At 34.3% G+C, this 24,067-nt stretch overlaps 1 pseudogene; it reads right to left on the bottom strand.

Annotated features, from left to right (window-relative positions):
* Window positions 1-1,543: 1,543 nt before the first annotated feature.
* Window positions 1,544-22,546, bottom strand: LOC149543459 (uncharacterized; annotated as a pseudogene).
* Window positions 22,547-24,067: the final 1,521 nt, after the last annotated feature.

Here is a 24,067-nt window from a genome sequence, read left to right as displayed (position 1 = left end):
GAACTATCGTGTCCAATCATACCACAACCAATGTCCTTTTTGCCTCCTCAAGGTCAAGATCCTATCATGCAATCAAAGTCTATCAATCTTGAAGCAGTGAAGCACCATGCATTGCCACCAAATTCTCCACACATTGGAAGATATGCATATTCCACTTGAATAAATAAATGAAGTTTTATGTAAATTAGTTCATATCTTCAATCAAGGAATTGGTAGCCTATAAATGGAGGCAAATGTCAAGTGTTTGCAACTCTAGAGCATCGTTCCCATGCCAAACTCACTATGTAATGAGTCTGATTTGAACTAATTCAGCCCTATCTAAATCTTCCTATAGTTTATTAAATATTGGAACCTAAATATTACCAAACACAAGCCACTCTATTCAAAGAAAAGTTGACTCCTTATCATTATAAATCTTTCAAATTTCCTTCATGAAACTTTTCCACAAATTTTCATCATCAAGAAGGGCCACTTTTCGAAGCCTTTGCATATTAATTAGAAATTAGAGAAAAAATTATTGTATGAAGTAAGATATTCATAGTGTTCTAGCTCCATGCATCGATGGGCCCAATATGCTCCTCATATAATCCCACATCAAGATTCCTACATTAAATAGCTTGGTTCATCTACTCAAACATGTTATCAAATAATTCTCCTATATCAGCATATCTAATGACTCACACAACAGAGCATGAAAGAGAAAATATATTTTCTTACAATATTTTTTTTTAAAGGAGACTCAAATCACAAAGACTAAAGTACTACTAAAAATGAAGAAAATCTATAAGTTATATACACCCACAAATCATCATAAAGGATCGTCTGCTTCACATATCCCTTCAAGTATGTTCATTTATGAGAATACCATAAACATGCAACCATTATGGAAATATTTGAAATCTCATTAACTAAAATAAACAATAATTGTGGCATTTTCTTATGTAGGTGGTTTCCAAATGAAATCAATGCTAATGATTCCTTGGGACATTGAAAATTAGTAGAGGATTGTAGAGCCCTAGGTTATTTGTTGTGGGCTTTGTAATGCAATAGGGAATACAAGACTTCATATGGTGATCAATGTTTTGAGCATGGAAGACCCCAAAAAATTGTTGCAATACTACTGCTAGTGACTTGTAAAATGAAGTGAATCTATTGTCAAAGCATTTTCTTTGAATTAAATTCTCACTCCCATATATATGAGTCTACAATTGTTGATGTGTAGTAAGATGTCCAAGGAGGTGGTTGGGTGGCATCCAAGATACTTAACATTAGATTGTAATCCCTCATGCAAGGTTATAGATGCAAGATTGTGTGGTTGACTTGCTTCATTTGATTGTTTGTTTATGAGGCAAAAAGATAATTTATTTTTGTAGTAGTGCAGCATTAAGTCATCTACTCTACAGAAATTATCATTATCAACTATTTAAAATCTACCATAATAAGGTGAGGAATAATAGAAATAGAAGTTAGTTCTGCCATTTATCTTAAATTGATATCAAATAGGTTAGAATGAGTCATCATCTCATAGAATGTCGAAGAAAATTCAAGACTTTACATTTCTCTCAGCTTGATCTCTTTGAACTTGCATATCACATTCATTCTTTTTAGCTAATGTCTTGGCCTAAAAGTGTAGAAAATGATTATTAGATAAATAGCCAAACTAAATAAACAATTGGTAAACAAATTATTTTCTTGAGCAAATGTACATGCTAGAACATCATCTTACATAAGCATAGACACCCCAGGTAGAATATATCTAAATAAATCATACATGTTCACAATTATATGTTACTCTATGTGATAGGTATCAAAAATATATTATAATTAAAATTCAAGATCCCTAACAACAATGCTCCTCATACTAATAGGAAGAATATCATACAGTCTATTCATAGGTGTGCTGATGTCATTCCAACCTAGTTATCCTCCTCTCCTCAGTTTCTCCTTGCACCTCTTGAAACTCATCAACTGATGGAGTGCCTTGAGAAGCAAACATTTATCTTGATAAGAAATCCAATATGGTAAGAGATAAAATCTACTTTGGTTAAAGCTAAAATATTGCAAACTATAAGTTCTTTGCATGGACAAACAAAATAAAGTAGGCATTCTAATCTTTTGTCCTTACCAAAAAGATATGTCCAATCATCAGTCATGTTTGCCATAGAAGATGCTTTCCTAAGACTAGATGGAATCCCTAAAGATGTTTTATGGGGTGCTTCACAATAAAATCCCTTATTTTGAGTTTGCCCATTATAAAAGGCATCCCGTCAAGGAGCAAATCTCAGTCAATAACTGAATGGTGTGTATTTTATTTTGCTAGCTACATATAGAGAGCAATCACTATAGACTACAAAAAAATTATATAATCACATAAATTATTTTAAGACACCTCACCGGCATGGTTGGTCTTTGTTTAGGGGCACTACTTGGCCGAGCACCCATGCTGAAGAAAGATTCAAGATCATTGTCATTTCTCATTTGCCTCTCTTTTGCTATAGTAGCCCTCTTGGCTGATGTTCTTTCTACAAGACATCCTCAAACTTCAGTAGTAGCCCTCTCTACAATAGCATGTTTAGCTCTAAGTATTACCTCTATTGTAGCTCTCTCTACAGCAACCCTATCTACTCTTTCCTTTGCCTCTATTGCTACTCTTTTTGTTGCCTCTGCAGCTGCTCATTCTGTTGCCTTTGTAGCTGCCCTTTCCCTTGCCTCAGTTGCTACCCTTTCTCTTGCCTCTATAGCTATTTTCTCCACAACTACTCTCTTTGGTCTTTCTTGTGCTTCAACAGCTGCCCTCTCACGAGCCTCTCTAGTTTCCCTCTCAACTGTAGCTCTTTGTCCCTTTTCATGTGCATCAATAACTACTCTCTTACAATCCTCCTTTGTTGCCCTCTCCACAACTATTTTATTTCTCTTTCTCCTTTTCTATTTTGAGTCTTTCACTTTCTTGTTCCTCTTTTTCTCTCTCCTCTCTCTCACAAGCCTCCCAAGCTGCCCTTGCCACCTTTTCCCTTTCTTCATGCTTAATAACCTCTTCCACTAGTCTTTCTTCTCTCTCTTGCTTTTCACTTTGCTTGACCTTGACCATATATTCTTCCTTTTCCTTCTCTCTCACTTTCTTGATAACTTTTAGTTTTGGTTCAGCCTTGACCATGGCATCCTTTATTGTAGTTGTTTTTGAATTGCTACCAATGTCTTCTTCATATGATGATTTATCCTTTCTTTATTGAGCATAACCTTGAGACCTACCCATTGCAAACTCTTCAAGTTCATTGATTGAAGAAATGACAGATGGTTTTTCAGAACCAAATTCTTCTCTATATGATTTTGAGGGCCCCTACTTGATCACTAGAGGAGGAGGTAACCTTGATGGTGGTTGGGTTGATGTAGGTTGCATAAAAAGTTAAATATCATCCACATTAATCCATCTATCATAGACAATCTTTGAGCTATCATTAGGCTTTTTAGGCAAAGAAGCCTCCTTTGAATTTAGGTTACTAGAAAATGCAGTCTTCATGTAAAGAATGGTTTTTGGTATTTGAAGAAGATTTTATGGAAACATTGGCAATGCCACTTGGTCTATCAAAATCTGCTAAAGGGTCACTTGAATATATCTTGGCATGATTTTTCTCTAGGTTATCTATCGAGACTTTCTTTGGAGATTTGCTTTCCATAGCCTCACTACTATACTTAGTTTGAGGACTCGAGAATTGGTTTTTCTTCAATGGGTTTTGGTCTTTACCAAAATTCTTGATGGGAGATGAGGTTGGGGAAACTACTTGAGAAAAGCCATCAAATATATCATCAATTCCAATAGTTCCATTGGTGGAAATTTTTTTGTCATTCATACTAGAGGACTCAGTTGGCATGCCAAATTCTTCAAGAGGGTCATGAAATGTAGTTGATGATGCATTTGAGGAAAAAGAATCTACTTCTAAAACTACAACAAAAGAATTAGTTGTAGGCTTCTAGGAAGAATCATTGGGCTGCTGGAGCTTAGTCTTGGATGTGGCCCTACAACAAAATGCAAGATTATTTGCCTAAAATGACTTCTTCCATCAAAACATACTATGTGTCTCCTATATAGACATAAAATTAGCAGGTGTTAAATCTGTTAGTGTTTTAAAACTATTGAACAACAAAATGCTCAATACCAAATTGATATTACTCACACAACCTAAGGATTAGCCAATTCTTATTAATAATTACATGTGCAAACCAAGGATGGTTTTCTACTCTTTAGGCTCTACAAAACCAGGGTGGGTATACCCAGGGGATGATTCAAGGCTTGAAGCTACTATATGAGAATTATTTTAGTTTCATTTTGATTCTCGTCTCATATTCTCAAATACATGCATGATTTTGACATTTTGGATAAAACACATCCCATATAACATATTTGGTCACAATTCTTCTATAGATTTGCAAGTATTCCCAACAATAGTGGCTAACTAAGGCTAAAACATTCCATGCAAACAAGTGTTGACCACCTTTTGAAATCTTCAAGAAAAGTAAATTAAAGCTAATTGTGATTTTAGATTTGAGCTTCTTCATAGTATACCTATCTGTAGACTGAATAAATTTTGATCAGTGCCTATTCCATTGGGATTCAAAGTCTACTCTAATTTGTAGATCTAATATGTTACCTTACAACAAATATTATCAACAATTCTTACTGAAGTTCATTCTTACAAATATCCTTTCTATTATCATGACAATCCTATAAAATTCATCAAAAACATATACTTAATTCATTGAATTAATAGCAGTAATGAATTGACATACAACCTAAATGAATTGCATTCAATTAAGCAAGCTTTACTCACACAATCTCAAAGGAACCAAGTAACAGAAAAGGAGACAAAATTCAATAAAAACTGATATGGGGAAAGCTCAAAACTTGTATTAATTTTCCTTGAAAATTGTATACAATTGTAGTAAAATTAGAATGACCTTAGAAAGAGACACAAAGGTCATTCCATATTGATGTATTCTCAAAAAATATGCAGAGAAGATGCACTATAAATTTTTTGCTCAAAGACTAGACCAAAAAAATTCTAAGTGTAATACTAAAATGCATTAGAAATTGGACCATTCTCTAGCCCTAGAATCTCACTTATATAATGTGAGATGCAACAAGCTTTAGGCATAGAGAACTGATAGGTGTCTATTACAAGAGATATTTACATACACCTATCATGAAAAGAAAAAATTATGATTAACAAAAATATTTGTATATCAAAAATTCCTTTTGTGGGTCCCTTTTTGTTACATCCTTTTATATTGCTAAATTTTTGATTGGTTGCTATTCTGATTCTTCCATGTACACACTTGCTATGCCTGCCAATGATGAAATATGTTATGATGATTGAAGATTAACCTCAACCCATGGGTTTTCACTATCTTCATCCTGAACTGACAAAACCACTTTTACCCTTAATTGATCTTCTATCATGTCCACATTTCAGGTCTCTAAGCCTATAGCTGAAAACAATTGGTGGCCTTCATCTTCCTCATCTTTTGGATCTGGTGCTAATGTGTCAATAATTTGCACCTTGTCCTCCTATACCTCATCATCATTTGTACCAACCTCTTCTAACTACTCACTAGAAGCAATATTTGCCATCCATGTGTCAAATTGTGCACCATCTAGCTAGTTGAATTGAAAAATATCATTTTTCTTCTTGAGTATATACTCAGCCTCATTATCAATACTAACAAATTCTTGTTTCAAAGAATAAAAAAACAAATAGACTTTCACCAATTCCTTTGTCGTGGTGGCCCACCAAGCATGCCCTTTTTCATTTATAACCTTATTCATCCTTAGGCAGAATAGGTCATCCAATTCCTTAGCCCATTCATCCTTATTCTTCAATTTATTCTTTCTATTCAAGGCACGAGGAAATAAATCAAATTTTTGATTCTTGTATTTTCTCAAATGAGAAACAACCTTTAGTTGCAAAGCAACTCTTCTGTTATCAAAATCTGACACAATATCATATGTCTTTTCAATATGTCATGGGAAGACCTTATAACAGAATAACATAAAAAGGTAATTTCTTTCTTTCTCTTTCTCCACTTATTAACAATAGGCTCCAGGGCTTCATCATGGGTTTTCAATTCATCCCATATACTTATTTCTTTTGCCAACTAGTCATAAAACATGGGCCATTATATTTTATCCACCAGTTACATTAGAGCCTTCCTAAGTTTATCTTCATATTGCACTTCCATCTCCACATGTAATGCCCAAAGTTTACTTTTTTCTTCCTCAAAATCTTTTGCTATATAATATTGAGGCCTCTGTGGGGTGTCTGGCATTTCTATAAGATGAGTGGATTTAAAAGGCTCCACTAGAGGGTGAGGATATGTTATTCTAGGTCTTATAGACTTGTTCAATCCTCTTTTGAACTTCCTTATTGTAGGCTTCCAAAATTGTTTCATACTTACTTTGCAATTCAAACATGGCCCTTTCTTCCTTTTTAGCAGTGGCCAAAACAAATTGAGATGAATCTGCATTCCAGTGTGCAGCCTGCACATGAGAGGCATCAACCACTCTCCTCACAATGATATTTCCTGTTAATCCTGAGTCATTTGGTTGTGATGAAACAACCCTAGATTCCCTTCTCAATGACCACATAACCAGAGCACCTTGATCTTCACTAAATGAAGTCCTTGCAAACTCCTTTTTATTAGGATCTTGTAATTCCAACTTATTTGAAATAGAATTAAAAATTAAAGCATCAGCTATATCCCAATTGGGTAACAATAAAATATTTGAAGCCTTTACCATTTGCCTCCCCTCTTTAGGGGTTATGTTTTGGAACTCTTGAATCATCTGTTCCTTTATTTGATTTTCTAGGGTTGCATCCTCTAGCTCAGGGTGCTCTATTCTCAATTTGTTGCATCTTTTTTCAAATTTTATCATGTTAGTTCTCCATGCAAATTGGTAGAAAGCTCTAGATTTGACAAAATTGTCATCTAATAAAAATTATTGACTTGCTTGTTCCAACATAGGGTCTAATTCCCTTCCTCTGTAATCTGCAACTGTCAACTCAAAACATGGCACCAAATGCTCTTGGAGATCTCCTTCATCTATTTTTTATTGTGTAATAAAAACTCCCCATTGTGATCCCAATTGTTCAATTTTCTCTTCAGTGAGCTGTTCCTCTTCAATTCTCATAGGTCTGTGAGGGTGAGTATTCCTCAGCATGAGGATCCTCTTCCCTTATTGTCTTTTACCTTTTAAGGGAGGGCTCAAGAGACCTCTCTTCCAAGACATCACTAGTGAACTCAATTATTTGTTTGCCTTTGTCCACAATGGTCCTTTTATTTTCAATAACAATATACCCTGGCCTTTTTTGGACAGTTAATTGACCTCCCCCTATATTGGGAGTAAAACCTAGTCTTCTCATTACTTCCCTAGCCTTATCTGGGTAAAATCTAATAAAGAATTGCTTCTTTTCATTCATTGTTTCCATTATTTCAAGAAAAGTATTCATAATTTTATTTATCTTATCTACATTTGTAACTACATTGTCCAAAGAACTATAATCTACATCAAAACAATGAATGAAATCCAAAACTTTAGAGAAGACTCTCCACTTTTCCTTTCTAGTCTCCTGCTCTTGCAAGGAGTACTCATTCCTTATTATGTCTTCAGGAAAATAGAATTCATGCTCAATTTTTCCAAGCTTAATTCTACGTCTTAGAGCCAAATGATAAAATCCATCAGAATCACAAAAACGAGGGTAAGAAATAGCCATCTTGTAAGGATCCAAAATCTTGTTCAGAGAAAGCCAACCCCCTTTTGTGATTACAAAATGATGGGCCACTATGCAAGTGGGGAAAATTGACCCCCTTGATCTTTTTAACAAAAAGGTTTCCTCCACTCCTCCCAACTGCCACAAAAATTCAGCAACTCCTACCTTCAAAGGCACTTGGTAAAGTAGTACATGAGGGCTCCCTTTAAAGCCATAAATTCTAAATACAATAGAAACAGAGTATGGGATGATATCTCCCCAATTGTGTGAAACTTTCAAACCACTGGGATTATCCATAGGTCTAATTAGATTCATTAGTGCCTTGGGGATTTTGGGATTGTCACTCAATATGGGGCATCTCAAATTGGAAGTGAAATACCTATCAAACCTAACAAAGCTAGCCTTCTCTACATCCCAAGTCATATCTGCACTCCATAATTGGACTGGTAGTTCTTCTCCATTTTCTTCTTTGTTTAACTCCATTTCTTTACCAAAATGTGTTGCTCCCCTAAACAAAAACATGTGCATCAACAAAGAATAATGGCCAAAAAAAATTCTACCTTGCCCTTAGCAATCCCAATTAGTCCATTGTGAATTTCCTCAACTAAGTAAGAAGCAAAATCAAAAATTATGTCCGCACCAAAAGATGAAATCTGAGTAACCATATACATAAAGTCCACAAGCATAAAATCCTCTTCATCTCTCCCAAAAACTCTGCATAGGGTCCTATATATCTCTACAGCCCTAGTGTTGAAGTATGCCCTTTTGAAAGGTTCCCTGGAGGCTGTTATTATTGCTGGTAGAGTTCCAATTTTACCTATATGTGCCTTTAGTGCAGCTTGCCTAATGGCATCCTTCTTGGATATGTATTCCTTTTCTAACCCTTTCAAATCAATGGGCACATGATAATTAGTGAGAGGCCCTAAACCAAAAACTTCCCTAATTTCATCTGAGCTGACTGTAATTAGGACCTCACCATCAGTTCTTCTCACTACTCTAATGGCTTGGTCATAGTTCTTTGCCATAGCTTCAAGAAGATCATAATCCATAAAAACACTAGGAACCACCAATTTTCCTAAATTAAAATCCCAAATATTGGCATGTGGGGCAAAAAGGTTCCTCTCTGAAAACCATTCCTTAAACAAACCCAGACCAATTTGAGAGGTATTAGCATCCCGGACCCAATTTCCCTTGTCATATAATTCATCTACTATTCTCAACCTAGGGTTTAATGAAGTAAGCTTTTTAACTTGTATAGTTTCAATAGTGGAGTTAGGGAGCAACTTAAGCAAATCATTGTGGACATTCCTATCCAAATAATTCTCCTGACTAGAAAATACCTTCTTTGGAGGCATTGTTTATTATAATTTGTAGAACTAAGACACTACAGAGATTATAGTATAATTACTTACTTGAGTCTTTACTCATTCCTTTTTGTAATCTTGTAATATCTTCGCGAACAATGGAATTCTGCTTCACGCTCTTGTCAAGCTCAACACAATCTTCTCAATAATGGATTTTGTTTAGGAAAAGGCTTGAAATCTTTGTTCGCATGAGATGGAACTAAGAAAATCTTATGTATTATACTTTTTTTTTCTTTCACATGCAAAGCTTTCATTCCTCATAAATGCATAGAGTGGCACCACCTTCTTCGTTCAAATTCACATCGTTGATTTTTGAAAAATCCTATGATCTAGGGATGTAGGCAAAGATGACTCGTGTTCCACTTGACATGTTGGCAATCAAACCAATGATATTTTTCCATGTGTATTGTTCCTTCATTGTTGGCATTTCAATTTGGACCCACTGATGATTAGGGACATGTTTCGTTGAGTTGCTACCTTGCTATACATAATGAGCGAGCATCTTGCTATAGCGAAGTAGTGACAACCATTGATTCTGCTTTGATCGTGTGGAGGATATTTGATGCATTACGTAAGAGAAATATGGTGGGCCCTTAGTTGCTATGTCGCTATACATATCATTCGAGCAACTTATCATAGCGAGATAGCGACAATCGTATATTTGAAATTGATCTAAGGGAGAGGAAATTACATGACGTGCATAAGATGTGGTGGGTCCCCTGGTCGCTATATCACATAGAGTAAAAAGTGCACATCTTTCCATAGCGAGGTAGTGACAATCATTGATCCAAGCTTGATCAAACGATCATAATCTTTCATATGTTTTATGAATGGGGTGTGGGTCCACATTATTGATGACGTGAGGATATTCTATACTACTAGCATATAAAACCATATTCTAATCCTAGTCACATTGCCACGTTGCTTGGGTCCCACCATGTGTTCATTTTATGGCTAGGCATTATGTTGCTAATGGCAAGATGCATAATTTTCATGACAGCGACATAGTGACCTCTGGTGCCTTAACTTTTCTCGGTGCATACATGTATCCCACTAGATGCCACTATGTCCCAAAAACTATACAACTGATATCTAACGGAGCATGTGTCTGGGACCCACCTTTTGAAAATGTTGTCGCATTGTTACTTTCCATCAAGGCGCTATGTTGCTAATGGCAGAGATCACAAATCTCTCAAAAATGATATAGCAACCTCCGGTGTCTTATCAAAACTCAGCACCAGAAAGATAAAGGCAAGTCAAGTCATAATCACTCAAATTAATGCTTTTGACAAAATAATAAAACCACATGTCCACCATGCCACTTGGGAAGCTTATGGTCACTGGAAAACTTAAAAGTGACCATTGTCTATATTTTTCATGAAGGCGCCATGTAGCTAATAGTGAAGTGCACAAATTTCCCAATAGCAACATGGTGACCAATTGAAAAATTTTGATTTTTGCTAACGCCTTTTGTACTTCATTTTTTTGGTCCCTTTTATGGTTCTGACAAGTCTGACATGAAAAATTGTGATCAAATACTTCTGATGCAATAAAATCTTCGATCATTGCACCTCCATTTTATGGCACTGCCCTTCAAATTTGTGGTAGTTGCTATGTCACATAGGGTAACATACTTGCATCTTTTGATAGCGACAATGCAACTATTGTTGATCTTGTGTTGATCAGATGGTATACATTAAGAGGGAAAAGGTCATATGGAGGTGCGAAAGATTTAAACTTTTCAAGGAATATTTGCAAAAAAATTTAAAAGGTTTTGCACTCGAAAATTCTAAAAGGAATGAGACTTAGGGTTTCACAAATTTTTTCAAAGGCTAACAAATCTGGAGGACCAAAGACCAAAAGCCCTATTCATCATTAACAAATTCAATTTTTATTTTTTTTGTACCTAGATTGGGGAAATTTTATTTTGCAAAAAATCAAACCAACAAAATCCATGATTAGACATTTAAATAATATATATAAATGAGCTATGCTCAAAATATGTACCAATAGAATCCATGTTATGGCCTTTAATTAGAAGAAGCCACCATTGACAAGAAAAAGGGTATAATAGAAAAACTTGACCGAGAAAATCAAACACTCAAAAATAAAATTAAAATCAATGAATATTGATAGAATCAAATCTTAAATCCCTATTAAGCTCAAAAAGAAGATTAGAGCAAGCAATAAGAGGAAGATAAAGTATTAGTAATACAAATACTTTATTAACATGGTCTAATTATTTTCCTACGTTATGAGCATGAAAAACTAAATGGATATTGTTAAAACAAGAACTTATGCCTGTAACCTAAACAGTGAAGTTGGTTATTAGACTACTGCCAAAAAACACTAATGAAGTTGAAGATGAGCATCATGAAAGAAATAGATTCATCTAATTTGATAACTAGGAAAATATTCAAGAGCTTCTAGGATACAAAAACAAAGTCAGCTTGGGTACTTTATTCATTTCCACCATGTTCAAATATATAAATGATAGTAAATTGGAATAAATCTCATTTCTATATAATCCATCTAAATATGAATGACTCATATCTTATATTTTGTCTAAGTATAGTATCCTTGCTGTGTCAAAAATTTCTTAGCTTTAGTGCAACATTGTATTATCATGTGGATCTCTCTCTCTTTATTCGGACCTACTTCCTAACAACTCTTGCCCAGAAGATTTAGCTTTATAGATTCTCAAAATCTTGTACTACACGATGAGGAGTAGATGCTTTTGAGAATGGAAAGAGAAATATGGAGATTGATAATGCACATGATAGTGACACCCATCCTTTATTTTGCTAAAGGACTGAATTCACCACAAAGAATCTAAAAAAATAAAATGCATGTTTTACCAGAAACACAAGTGAATGAATGAATAGTGATATGCAAAGCTCTAAACACATTTGAGAGCTCCTAGTTTTTTCTAGTATTTGTAAGATGCACATATATATGTTATTTCAAAGCCCAGGCCTCAGTCTTGCATTGATTATGACACATGGAATTAAAATATCACCAAGTTGTAACCTTCAAATGGAAAATCGCACAGATTTAGCTTGTCTGAAGAAGATCAATTGCATAAACTCTGTGTCAGACTTTGCAAGAACATGTAGATTCTTCTTAAATCCAAACAATACACACTTCCACCCACTTGACTGAAACAGATGCCCTAAAATTTATGTTTTCCAATATTAATAATACTACAACTCCAATGCTAGAAAAATGACAACTTCACTAGGAATTATAAAAGAAAACTCGAGGAAGAAAAATAGAGGAAACATACCAAGTAAATCTATGAAATGTGCAATGCTCGCCATAGGATCAAAACTAGGTTAATTAGCTCCTCATTGTTTGAGCATTGAATTTAACAAAATTTGAATTGTGCTTTATGAATTTGTGCTCACAGCAATCAATCATTGCCCCAATATTACTTGCGAAGCCCCAATATCACCTGCAAATTTCCATGGTACCCTAGATGGAAATGAAATAACATAAAAAAATAATATCATGATATGACTATAAGCCCATGCAAATATATCAAGATTAAATTTTAACATACTTTTCAACCAATGTACTTTTAACATATTAAGGTTATGACTCGAGTTGGTCAAAATTTTGACCAACTTGGCAAAAACTTAGGACATTTTTGACCAATACGAGGATGGAAACCAAAAAATAAAAGAAATCATACCTTTGGTCAAAAATTTTGGTAGAAAAACAAGTGCAAATGTACTAGTGTTAAATCTTGGTGTTAAAGTATTAATTTCATGTGTAGATGTTATTATTATGCATGCTATATTTTATAGTACTTTATTCACTGGTAGTCAATAGATATAGAGATAGTGAGTTAAGATATTACATGAAATGCTAAATTACTGATGATATGCTATATAAACCTAGTGGGTATTTGAGATTGATTAATCTTTTTGAAGGTAGTAAAATTTGAATTGGTATATCTAGATCTAAGGATAATGTATTAATGCCCCCCTCCCCTCTTGGTATTCTAACTCATTATAATAATTTGTATCAAAGCTTTGGTTCTTGTAAGGAAAGTTTCAAGGGACTCAAACCAAATATCAAAATGTACAAGAGAGAGATACCTAAATTGAACAAGGAGAACTGCCCAATATGGAAAAGGCTGATGAGATGGCATTTATCTGGTATTGGAGATTTCACATCTTACTACTTAGACAATGAATGCATTGAGGTGCCTAGACCTATGATGATTGAGCTAATGAAAGAAAAGTAGGAGCACAACTAAATAATGATTGAACTTGCACTAGCCCTAATTTATGTAGAATTTGATTATGTGAAGGAATGCATTATTGCCAAGAAAATGTGGAACAAGTTGGAAAAAATCCATGGAGGAGAGAAGAATGTATTGAGAGCTAAGGCAAAAAGCTTCAGAGGAAAATGTGATGACATGAGAATGAAAGGTGGGAATGTTGCATAGTATTGTGATCAAATCAAAGAAGTGATGAATGCTATTAGAGGAGCTAGAGGACAAATATCTGATGAAACTATGATAAGTAAGGTACTGAGGACTTTACTTCCTATCTATGCAATTAGAGTATCTACAATTCAAGAGCTGAGATTTACACTTGGTAATAACCTGATATTGGATAGTCTGATTGGTAGACTTACTGCATTTGAATTGTCAAATTTTGATAGTTATTCCCTTGCTAGTGTTGAATCTACATTCAAAACAACCCTAACCCTTGATGGATCTAAGAAAAAGAAGAATAATGTGTATGCAAAAAGTGACAGTAGATCTGATGATGAACTTGAAGCATTTTTGGCTAGAAGACTTCCTAGAGGAAAAGACAAATACAAAGGTAAACTTCCTATTATACGTTTTACATGTAGTAAAGTTGGTCATTTGTTGCTAGATGTCTTGACAAAGATGACAAGGATGAAAGGTAAGACTTCAAGTACAAAGGAAGGAGAGATTTTAAGACTACAGAGGCAACATAGATAGAAGAGACTACAAGGATAAAGGTTATAAATCTTTCTATATTATGAAAGAAGATGGTTCTGACAATAATTATGATGATCATGATGAAGAAGTTGTTTATATTGCAATGAAAGATGATTTTGATGTAGATGATAGAATTGCACTAATCTCACATGTGATTGAGAATGATAGATGGATAATTGATAGTGTTTCCTCACATCATATGAATGGTGATACATGTAGGTTTGATAAGATAGAACATTATAATGGGAATAGTGTTAATTTTGGTAATGATGCACCATGTTATATGAAAAGTAAAGGATCAATTAAATTTAATTGAAAAGATCGAGTGTAACAATGCATATTGGGTTGATGGTTTGAAATATAACCTATTGAGTGTGGTACAATTGATAAGATTAGGCTATAGAGTTGATTCCAAAACAAGAAAACAAAGATATATGATGTTATTGGTGAACTAGTTGGAAGTGGAGAGTAAACAAGTTGTAACTTGTTATATCTAGATCTATCTCAAGATACTTGTCTGTTTTCACAATGTGAAGATGTTTGGTTATGGAATAAGAGTTTATGTCATGTGAATTTTGATAACTTGGTAAGCATTAGTAAGATGATCAAAGTTTAAGGATTACCAAGACTAATAAAACCTAATAAAGTGATGTGCAAACAATGGCAAATGGGTAAATTACAAAGTTGAGTTTCAAGAGCAAATTTTTCTAATGATAGTTTGGAGTTAGTTCATATTGACTTGTGTGGTCCTATTGGAATATAGAGCTATTATAGTAATAAATACTTTATTATGTTTTTTAATGAATTTTCTAGAATAATGACTATGATGTTTTTTTAAATAAAAATATGATGCATTTCAAATGTTTAGTGGTATCTGGATAGATTTGAGAAGGAAACATGAAAGAGTCTAAAATATTTAAGATCAGACAAAGGTGGTGAATTCATTTAAGGTGAGTTGAACATATTTTGTAATGATAAAGGAATCAAGAGACAAATGAGTGCACCAAGGACACCACGACAGAATGGTATAGTTGAGAGAAGGAATATAGCAATTATGGATTGTGCAAGAGCACTAATAATGGAGAATGATGTTTCACAAAAGTAATGGAGTGAGGTAGTTAGCATTGTAGTCTATAATCCAAACCAAGTTCAAGTGAAGAAAGGAACAAACAAAACACCTTTTGAACTCTGGTATGGATATGCACCAAATGTGAATTATTTTAAAAATTTTGGAAAGTAGTGTTACATTCTGAAAGATAAAAGAAAAGGCAAACTTGATGCAAAAAGTGATGAAGGTATATTCCTAGTTTATTCTACTAAGAGTAAATCTCATACATGTTTGAATTCTAACACTAACAAAATTGTGGAAAGTGAAAATGTTAGAGTTGATGAATTTGCAGAAAAAAATAAAGAAGAATGCAAGAAAGAACCTAAAGATTATATAAAGTTTGTGTATATCTATGAAAGTGAACACAACACCTTACTGAAACCTCAAAATGTAGTTGTTGAGCATTAGAAACTAGACACTGTTGAGGTTCTGCAACTAAGTTATGTGGAGCATCAAGCTACAAGAGCTAAGTTATAGATAGAGAATGTCAATAAATAGACAATGGAAGTCAAGTTACAGCCATAGACAATAGAAAAATATGAGTATGTAGAATCTAGTGAACAATAGAAAGAGGAACCAAGACCTAAACCTGTATTGGCAAAGTATGTAAGAAGACATCATGCACCAGAGCAAATAATTGGAGATAAAGATTTAGAAGTCATGACAAGAAGAAGATTGAGGAATTATGCATGCTTATTATGTGAGTTTGAGCATAATTATGTCAAAGATGCTTTGGAGAATGAAGATTGGATTAAGGGAATGAATGAAGAAATTGAGCAAATTGAAAAGAATAAAACATGGACATTGGTACCTAGACTAAAGGATAAAAATATGATTGGAACTAACTAGGTTTTTAGAAACAAGATGAATGAGAAAGGTGAATTCATAAGGAACAATGAAAGACTAGTTTGTAAGGGATATGTACAAGAGGAAGGAGTTGATTATGGTGAATTTTTTCCCCTAATTGCAAGATTGAAAGGAGTGAGGACTTTTCTTGCATATGATGATAACAAAGGATTCAAAGTGTACCAATTGGATGTAAAATCTACATTTCTAAATGGAATTTTGGAGGAAGAAGTCTACATTGAACAACCTGAAGAATTTGTTGATCCAAAAAAAAGGAATATGGTATGTAAGTTACATAAAGATTTATATGGTTTAAAGAAAGCCCCTAGAGAATGGTATGAAAGGTTACATAACTACTTGGTGAAAATTGTTTTCCAAGAACTAATGACAATAGAACTTTGTATCTCAAAAGAGAAGTTGAAAACAAGATAGTGATAGCTGAATTATTTTTTGATGACATCATATTTAGAGGACAAGATTCATTGAGCGAGTTATTTGTTGATCAAAAGAAAAAAGAGTTTGAAATGTCAATTTTTGGAGAGATTAAGTGTTTTGTTAATTTGCAAATGTATCAGATGAATAAAGGTATTTTCATAACTCAATCTAAGTATATCAAAGAAATTTTGAAGACTTTTTGTATGGAAGACTCAAGACTAGTTGGAAAACTTATGGTGACAGGACATAAATTGTAAGAGAATGATGATTTTGTTGAGGTGAATCAAGCATTGTACATATCAATGATTGGAAAACTATAATATGTTGTATGTAAAAGAGGTGATATTTCATTAGTTGTTAGAATTGTTGCTAGATTCTCTGCTAATGCCAGAGACAATCATATGATGATAGTAAAAAGGATACTGATATACCTAAAAGGAAAATAAGACCATGGCCTATGGTACAAGAGAAGTGACAAATTTGAACTAAAGGTTTATACAGACACTGATTGGGAAGGAAATGTTGATGAAAAAAAGAGCACAAGTGAATGAGATTTCTTCTTGGGTAGAAGATTGATTTCTTGGACAAGAAAAAATAAAAAAATTTATTTCACAATCTACACCAGAGATTGAATATGTTGTTACAACAGTCAATTGTTCAAATATTGTATGGATCAAGAAATTTTTGAAAGGGATGAAGGAAGAGATCATTGAACCTATTGTGATATATTGTGATGATACAAGAATATAAACATATCAAAGAATCATGTGATGCATACAAAGACTAAACATATTGAGATCAAGTTGTTGGCAGTGGGCCAACATCCTTTATAGGATTTATGACATGGTTTAACTGCCTCTTGTGGTTCCATATGACTATTGGTTGTATCAGGCATTAACAAGTCAATCTTTTGGTGTAATGACAACCTAGGCCTTTCTAACAATTGGTATTAGAGCTTGGTCACATGTTCAAATCTTGCAAGACATGATGAGTGATGTTGGGAGGGGGATTGTTGGCAATGGACCAACATCCCTCATAGGATTTGCGACATGGTTTAACTGCCTCCTATGGTTCTATATGACTATTGTTTATATCGGGCATTAACAGGTCGATCTTTTGGTGCAACAAAAACCTAAACCTTTCTAACACAAGTATCCTTACTTGAGGGAGCACAAGTGGAGCAGCTTTCTTCTTGGGTAGAAGATTGATTTCTTAGACAAGCAAGATGCAGAACTATATTTCACAACCTACACTAGAGGTTGAATATGTTGTTGCAGCAGTCATTTATTCAAATATTGTATGAATCAAGAATTTTTTGAAAGGAATGAAGGAAGAGATCACTGAATCTATTGTAATATACTGTGATAATACAAGTCCTATAAAAATATCAAAGAATCTTGTGATTCATACAAAGACTAAGCATATTGAGATCAAGTATCATTACTTGAGAGAGATGGTACAAGACAAAGAAGTGAGATTTGAATATGTGAATACTAAAAATAATTAGTTGACATATTTAAAAAGGCACTACCTAAGGATGCCTATGAATATCTAAGAGGTAAGTTAGGGGTCATTCCCTTACCTAACGCAAACTAAGAAGAGATGTTGTATTGCATCAAATGCTTAAATAAGACTATCTTACACATTGATGTAGGAGATCACACTTTAGGACATTCCTAAAGGTTTGAAAAGTTAGACACTAAAATATGAGAAGATGCAACTAAAAAGAGTTAATGTTGAGATAACATTGTTATATCAGTTAGAGAAGTGACGTGAAGATGTATATACAGTATGTCTCTGGTATTGTTGTTAAAGAGGGAGAAGTTAGCATTGATAAGTTACCATATAGCATCAATTAGTTAAAGAGGGACAAGATTATTAATTTATCAAAAAATGAGAGAGAAGCTATGTAGAGAGAATTATTTTTGTCAAGAGACATATGTTCTTGAACTTATGAGAGATTATATAGTGAATTGATAGAGGAAGCATCCTAAGACTACATGAATGAGAATTAGAATGAAACTAAAAGAGAGAGAACATGGACATAATAGCAGCTAACAATATATAGTATTGAAGCTTTTTGGATTTCATGGTAACTTGTGAAGTATGAGTGGTGTTGCCATCAATGGAAAAGAGGGGGATTGTTGAAAACTATGATTGCAACAATTGTTATGTTGTTATTTATGTCAAACCTACTGGAGAGACATTTTACTAAATGTGTAAGAGTGTCATATCATTTGATTGATGAAAAGGATTTGAAAAGAAGAGATTGTGAGATGACCTAGTAAAAGGTTGAGTTGAGATGTAATAAGTATTATGGAACTACAGTGGGCACTTGATAAGTTAGTCCTTGACAAGATAATGTGTTGTTCAATCAATACATGAAGTAAACAAGATAGATGAAGTTTAGAGTTAAGACAAGTCAAAAGGATAAGCTCGACTAAGTATCAACATTGGTCAGTAAATGAAGGAATTGAAGTATGAGATTAAGGAACTTAAGTAGAAGTTGAACAAAATAGTTCAAGTCTAGTGTTAGTTATTATTGAGAAAATGTATGAATTGTTAGTAATGATTGAGCATAGTAATTGCTAAGCAATCCTATGGATGTTGAGTAAGATCGTATAGTGTATGCCAAGCTACAATGTGATGAGCAAGCATAGTAAAGACTGAGTCCACTGGTGCCAAATGAGATAGTATATTCTATACCAAGCTACATAGTGATGACCAAGCAGAAGAAGATAGTGAATGTTGAGTGACAAAAAAAGTTATAGTTTGAGACAGATTTGAATTTAAGGTTGACACATTTGGAATTGTCAATTAGTCAAAGTGCATGGAAGATAAGGATTGGTGAGATGACATATTTAATACATGAGGAGAGTTTGTTAAGCAGTCAAAGGCAAGGATTTGATCAAAAGTTTCTAGAAGATGAAGGAGAAAAAAATGATGGGAGGATTCAATGAATCTTACCTAACCCTAAGATCTACGGTGATGTTTAAGAAACAAAATATAAAAATTACCTATTTAAGGAGCCATACGGACTAAATTTGAAGGTTGGTTTGTTGTTGATTGGTGATCTTAAGGAGAATTTGTGAAGAGAAAAACAACATAGGTGAAGTGTGAAGAGTTTGGTGAATAGTGAATGCTTGAGGAGATGCCAAGCATATCAGTGATGGAGATTTAAATAGAGACCGACCAATGACTCAGTAGATGAGCGAATGGAGATCTAAATTTGCAAAGTGCTTTGTACTTTATAGATAAAACCTACTCTTACATTCTAACTATTGTAATAGTCAAAATCCTTTAATCAAGGTGAAATTCTAATGGAATATTATAAAGTCCTCCAGTATGGTAACTCCTAACATGGTGATTAAAGCCTTTAAAAGGGTCACATTTAACAATGTGTTGTATAAAATTTAACAGGTTTGGCTCTTAACTAAGCTCACTTTAGAAGAGTGAAAAAATGTAGCATTTTACTTGGTAGTTTTTTCCAAATTGGGTTTCTACGTTAAATCTTGGTGTTAAAGTATTATTTTCATGTGTGGATTTTATTGTTATGCATGCTATATTTTATAGTAGTTTATTTACTGGTAGTTGATATATATAGAGACAATGAGTTAAGATATTACATGAAATGTTAGATTGCTAATGATATGTTATATATACTGAGAGGGTATTTGAGATTTATTAATCTATTTAAAGTTAGTAAAAGTTGAATTGGCACATCTAGACCTAAGGATAATTCATTCAACCCCCACACCCTTAGTTTTTATAAATCATTATAACCCATAATTGGTATAAACATATCAAAGAATCATGTGATGCATACAAAGATTAAGCATATTGAGATTAAGTAGCATTACTTGAAATAGCTGGTACAAGACAAAGATGTGAGATTGGAATATGTGAACACAAAGGAACAATTAGCTGACATATTCACAAAGGAGCTACCTAAGTATGCATATGAGTATCTAAGAGGTAAATTAGGGGTCATTCCCCTACTTGAATTAAACAAGAAGATATGTTTCATTGCATCAAATGTTTTAATCATGATTATATTGATGTAGCGGGTCACACTTTAGGAGCTGCCAAAAGTTGTAAAAAGTAAGACACTAAAATATGAGTAGATGAAGCTACCAAGAATTCATCTTGAGATGACACTACTACATTAGTCAGATTAGTGATATGAAGATGTTTGAGAATAGTTAATGCCTTTGGCACTATTTTCAAATAGGGAGAGAATGCATGAGTTACCATACAACATTGATTAGTTAACGAGGAAGAGTAATATTAGGTTACCATTCATATACTAAGCGAGAGAATTTATGTAGAGAGAATGATTGGTGCAAAGAGGAAGACATATGTTATTGAACTTGTGAGGTTTTGTACTGAACTAATAGAGGGAGTATCCTAAGATTGCATGGATGAGAATTAGAATGAAACTAAGAAAGAGAGAATACAAACACAATGGGAGCTTATAGTATATAGTGTAGACACCTAAATTTGATTAAAATACTTTGGTAATCTAATTTAGCCATCTAAAAAGACATCATTAATTAAATTTCTATTTAATTAATCCTTTGTCATCCCCTAGTTGATTAATTTAATTAATCATCTATAGTCCTAATTGATAAATCAAATAACCTATTATTTATCAATTAAATCCTTTTCTCCTATCTAATTCCAATAATCCCCATTTATTAAATAAATCTATTTGATAAATGAAATCCTCAAATTCAAAAACCCCTAACCTATCTCTAATCCTCCATTTAGCCTAATCCACCCCATCCACCCATACTAACCAAGCTTAGCCACTAACTCACCCACCCTCATTAATGCCATCCACTTACACATCTCTAACATTCCTAATCTAATCCTAAACCCAAGCCTAATCCACCCCCTAATGTTGTCACATTCCTTAAACAATTTTAAGACTTTCCTAATCCAAACCAAAGTCTCCCCTCAAAAATCCCAACCACCAAGTCATGAGTGCTCTTACAAACCATAAAAGACTCTTACAAGCCCACTCATGACTCTTACATCCATCTTTCACACTCTTCCCTCTTCCACACTCATTCCTCTTACATCTCTCTTACATACTCAACCCCACTCATCATGCCTTTAACCAACCCTTTACCCTAACCTCTCACACTCATCCTCCTTGTGACAAGTGTCACCTTCCCATTGGTGTTAAACAAGCACAATCCATGTGCTCTCCTTTGAGTGCATCCTAGCCCTCCTTAAGCCTTCATCCATCCTTGCATCTAAGCCCTCCATCCCTCTACCCCTTAGCCTATAAATTGAATCCCATCCCAAGCCATTTCATCAACAATCTTTGAGCTAAAGTTACCATGCCCTTTTGAGAGCCAAAATCCATACCCATACCCTTATAATGCCAAATTGAGAGCTCACAAAGCTACCAATTTGCTATTATCCATCTCCACCATTGAAGAAACTTTGAGCATTTGAGCATACATCCCCAATCTACACATAGACACATCTCAAAAACAAGAGAAAATCTCATTGAGAGAGCCTATCCATGGCTCACATTCTCATTGGAGTTTGTCTTCTCTTTGTCTCTCTTATATGTTATGTTAGTTTAATGTGTAAATGCTTTCATTAGATTAGTATTTCTAGCACATTAGATTAGTGTATACATTTTGGCACGCCCAGTGGGACCCCACTATGGGTCATTTAATCATCCATTTTCATCTATATGTTATTTTTAGAAACTAACAATCTAATGGTTTATGTTGTTTGAGTTGTTGCAAGGTTGTTTGCTTCTTTTGCAGATTAAAGAACGCACTTGGGAAGAAGACATACCCTCAAAAATCCAAAAATAACCAAAAAAATTAAAAAATTCTAGAAAAAAACCTGCATCCGTCGGTTCACTTCGCGCAGTGTCGTCTCCACAGTTTGGCATCTGCACTTGCAAATTGTTGTCTTCACCGGCTACTTTGTCGTCTGCACAACCAAATCGACGTCTCCGTAGTTTGGCGTCTCTGTCTGGTTTTCTGTTGTCAGCGCTACCACTAGACTGTCGTCTGCGCATCCTCAACCGTCATCTCCGTAGATCCGCGTCTCTGCTAGCTACTCTGTCGTCTCCGCAACCTATTCTGTCATCTCTGCCACCGCCAACCCAAATCGTCGTCTGCGAAAATCTGCGTCTGCGCAAATCGATGTCTCTGCTTGTCACATATTTTCTGCGTCACAAAATTTGACCTGTCGTCTCCGCTCTGTCGTCTCCGAATACTAGCGTCTCCGCATTTTAGCGTCTCTGTAGTTTGGCGTCTCTGCTTGATAGACTGTCATCTCTGCCTGCTTATGTTGCATTTCTATTTTAAAATCAAAATTTGACTTTGAGTGGTTCCGTAGGATTTAGACCATTTTAAGCATTTTTACGCGTAGGAAAAACAGCAAAAAAATTTTTTAAAAAAATTCTCATAGTTAAGCTCTCATTTTTGAAGATTTTGGCTAACTAACTAAATTTCTTTTTTTTGTCTCATTGCAGGTTGGAGCACATATGGAACCACTAACCATGTTTTTTGCAGGTTTTCATGTTGCTAAAAAAAAATTGAACTTGAATGTTTAACCATTTGTCTTTGAATGCGTGTTGCTAAAAAATGAACTTGAATGGTTAAACACATTTTTCATTGAATGAATGTTGCTCAAAACACACTCTTGAATGCCATGGATTAAAATCAACTTTCCTTGGAATGCATGCTTAAAACAACAAATCCAATCTTGAATGCCAAGGATCAATTAACCATTGCAATATCAAACACTTCATTTGGTGCATTAAAAAGAACAAACAAAATTTCTCTTTTGCATGCAATTTGGGCAATGTTTGATTTTTGGACAATTAAGAAACTTTGTTAAGTTAAATACAAATTTGCAAAAATCAATTTGAGTAGTTCTTTGAACTCACCTCTTTTCTAATCACCCATCAATTCAACCATTGGTTGCAATCTCAACGCCATTTATGGGGATGGGTCTACTTGAAAAAGGTGTTAAATGTTCCACAATCTAACTAACTCACTTGGTCTTTGAACGTTTGCTTTAACTTTATCAAAATTCTTAAATGGCCAAAACTCTAGATTAAATCGATCACACTTCAAGTTTGGGCACTAAAATTGAACAACAACTGACGTGGAGAGCCTTCGGGCATGCGCTTGAAATCGAATCTCACACACTTTTTTTTTGGGCTTAAAACAAACTCACACTCAATCTTGAATGCTTTAAAGAAAATTAATCGATACTTGACGTGGAGGGCCTCCGAGCGCGCGAGTTTTCTTTTGTTGACCCTAACTCTTCTTATTGTTTGCATTCTTCGATCGATTTACTTTTGTTGGTGCTTCAAGTTGGAATTAAACATTGTCTCTTAAACATGAGTGCTTGCAAAGTCTAGATTAGCACACATAAGAGTCAGTTGGTAAAAGAACAAGCATTTTTTTTAGCCCAAGGTCATCCAAGTCTTCTCTCCCCTTGTCGTCTTTCGAGGCCATCTTGGGTGCATAAGATTAGGATCCAAAATCTTGTTTCTTTTTAGGAGGCCTACTTGGGGATTTCATCA

This window comes from Cupressus sempervirens, chromosome 8 (genome assembly GCF_028749045.1).
Source record: "Cupressus sempervirens isolate cs-2001-9-10 chromosome 8, ASM2874904v1, whole genome shotgun sequence".
Lineage (NCBI taxonomy): Eukaryota > Viridiplantae > Streptophyta > Pinopsida > Cupressales > Cupressaceae > Cupressus > Cupressus sempervirens.
Note: the sequence above shows the minus strand (reverse complement) of the source record. Positions and strands in the feature narration are given on the sequence as shown.